We start from the raw sequence: 2,500 nt of genomic DNA on the forward strand, positions 1-2,500 counted from the left end.
AATCCTCTAGCAGGGAGATAGGGTTTGGAACGCGAAGAGCACCGCAGTTGCGGCGGTGTCCGGATCTTCCCCTCGGACCTTGAAAATCCAGGAGAGGGCCACGTGGAGGTCTCGCGCCGGTTCGTACCCATATCCGCAGCAGGTCTCCAAGGTGAAGAGCCTCTAGTCGATAGACTAATGTAGGTAAGGGAAGTCGGCAAATTGGATCCGTAACTTCGGAATAAGGATTGGCTCTGAGGATCGGGGCGTGTCGGGCTTGGTCGGGAAGCGGGTTTGGCTGACGTGCCGGGCCTGGGCGAGGTGATGGTTATACCGGATCCGAGCTCGGTCCCGTGCCTTGGCCTCCCGCGGATCTTCCTTGCTGCGAGGCTTCGGCGGCGGTTCGCCGTTGCCGTCGTCCTCTTCGGCCGCCATTCAACGGTCAGCTCAGAACTGGCACGGACTGGGGGAATCCGACTGTCTAATTAAAACAAAGCATTGCGATGGCCCTAGCGGGTGTTGACGCAATGTGATTTCTGCCCAGTGCTCTGAATGTCAACGTGAAGAAATTCAAGCAAGCGCGGGTAAACGGCGGGAGTAACTATGACTCTCTTAAGGAGACTTTTGACTCTCTTAAGGTCCACAGGGTGAACGCCTTTAGCCCTGTGGCCATGTGCCAACCGTCACCTCCTCGTGGTGAGAGTCGGGCAATGGGTGTGAGCCAGACGGTTCACACCTAGCTAACGACGGTTGGCTGTCGGCCGCCCAAAGTCAGCTCCTTTCGGGGAGCTGTCACGTGCCCACCGACCGGCCACTGGCGGGCGGCCGATTAACGGCGGGGGCTTCAAGGGTGGGGGGGGTTGCCAGCCCTCCCCACTTTATTTCAGCAGGCCCGCAAAATAAAAGATTAAAAAGCAGAACCCGCCGAGTGCCTCAGCCCGGCGGGCCTGCTGAAACAAGTACCCGGGGAGAGCTAGCCGGTCCCCCGGAGGTGGCTGCGGGGTTAGTGGACGACCCCGCACCAGCACATTTGATTGAACCGAACCCAGAACCCACCCAAGCACCCGAGCGGTATGCCTGCGAGGACTGCGAGCAGGACTTCGCCACCAAGCGAGGACTCGCAGTTCATCGCAGGATCAAACACCCAGCGGAAGCAAACGCGGAAATCGAGCTTCCCGGCGCCAAACTAAGATGGCGGGATGAGGAGCTGCGCCTGATGGCACGAGAGGAGGCGTTGGCTGCCGGGCGAGGAGTGAGATTCATGAATCTCCATCTCCTCGCCCTGGTCCCTGGCAGGACCCAGGAGGCGATCAAGGGGGGTCCGGCGTCGGCCGGACTACCGCCTACTCGTCGCAGCCGCCCAACGAGATCTCGAGGCGGCTCAGGACCCCCCTGGGACACCTGCCAGAGCACGCGCGACGCAGAAGTCGCTCGTTGCCATCGCCGCGTGAGCCCTCACCCGCCCCAGAACCAGCTAGGGTATCAACACCTACCCCAGCGGCACCTGCCCCCACCCCGACGCCGGTTTCACCGACGAACAGGGGGCAGGACCTTGCCCGGGCCATTCACGTTTTGGTGACCAAGGCCCGGCAAGAGGAGCATCATCACGCCAACGATCTGGCGAACATCGCTGATGATGCTCTGCGGGGGGAGGATACTGACTCAGCCATCTTAACATGGCTGAGAGTAGTCTTCCCCCCGGAAGCCGCTGCAGCTGGGCGCCGGGAGCCGACCGCTAACCGAGTCCGTCAGAGGCGTGGAAAGCCACCGTCAAGGAGGACACTGCGTCGCCGCGAATATGCCAGAGTCCAGACCGGATGGAAGAACAACAGACGACACGTAGCTCGGGAGATCCTAGAGGGAGGCCCCAGTAAGTTAAGCCACTCGCTCGACGAGTTGGCTGTCCACTGGGGCCAACTCCTTGGGCATCCGTCCAAGGAGTACCCTGGTCCCTCTGGGATCTTACCTGAAAAACCCGAGCTACGATACACGTGGGACCCGATCTCCATAGAGGAGGTCGAAACCATCATGGTCCCCGTGTCGTCGTCCCCCGGTCTGGACAAGGTTACGGCGAGGCAGTGGCGCGCGGTATCACCATCTACCCGCGCGCTCCTCTACAACGTCGTCATGCTGAGGGGGGGGTTTCCTCGACAGCTCCTCGAAAGCCGGACCATCTTCATTCCGAAGATGAAGGTACCGGAGAATCCTGGGGACTACCGGCCGATTTCGATCGGTTCGGTAGTGGTGCGACAACTGCACCGCATCCTCTCCATCCGCCTAAGAGCCGCGAATCTCACCGACGATCGGCAGCGCGCATTCATCTCCGCCGACGGAACAGCGGAGAACACGGCCGTCCTAGACACCATCCTTTGGACGGCCCGCGCGCTGCGTCGCGAGCTGCACGTGGCTACCTTAGATGTCGCTAAGGCGTTTGACACCGTTAGCCACGATGCACTCGCCACGATCGTTGGGCAGCTCGGTCTACCTAGAGGCCTCGTCGCCTACGTAGCCGAGCTGTACA

At 61.2% G+C, this 2,500-nt stretch overlaps 1 pseudogene; it reads left to right on the forward strand.

Moving 5' to 3' along the window:
* LOC124415739 overlaps positions 1 to 2,500 on the forward strand; it is a 7,627-nt pseudogene that overhangs the window by 2,113 nt on the left and 3,014 nt on the right.

The sequence above is a fragment of the Diprion similis genome, unplaced genomic scaffold (assembly GCF_021155765.1).
Source record: "Diprion similis isolate iyDipSimi1 unplaced genomic scaffold, iyDipSimi1.1 ptg000079l, whole genome shotgun sequence".
Taxonomy (NCBI): domain Eukaryota; kingdom Metazoa; phylum Arthropoda; class Insecta; order Hymenoptera; family Diprionidae; genus Diprion; species Diprion similis.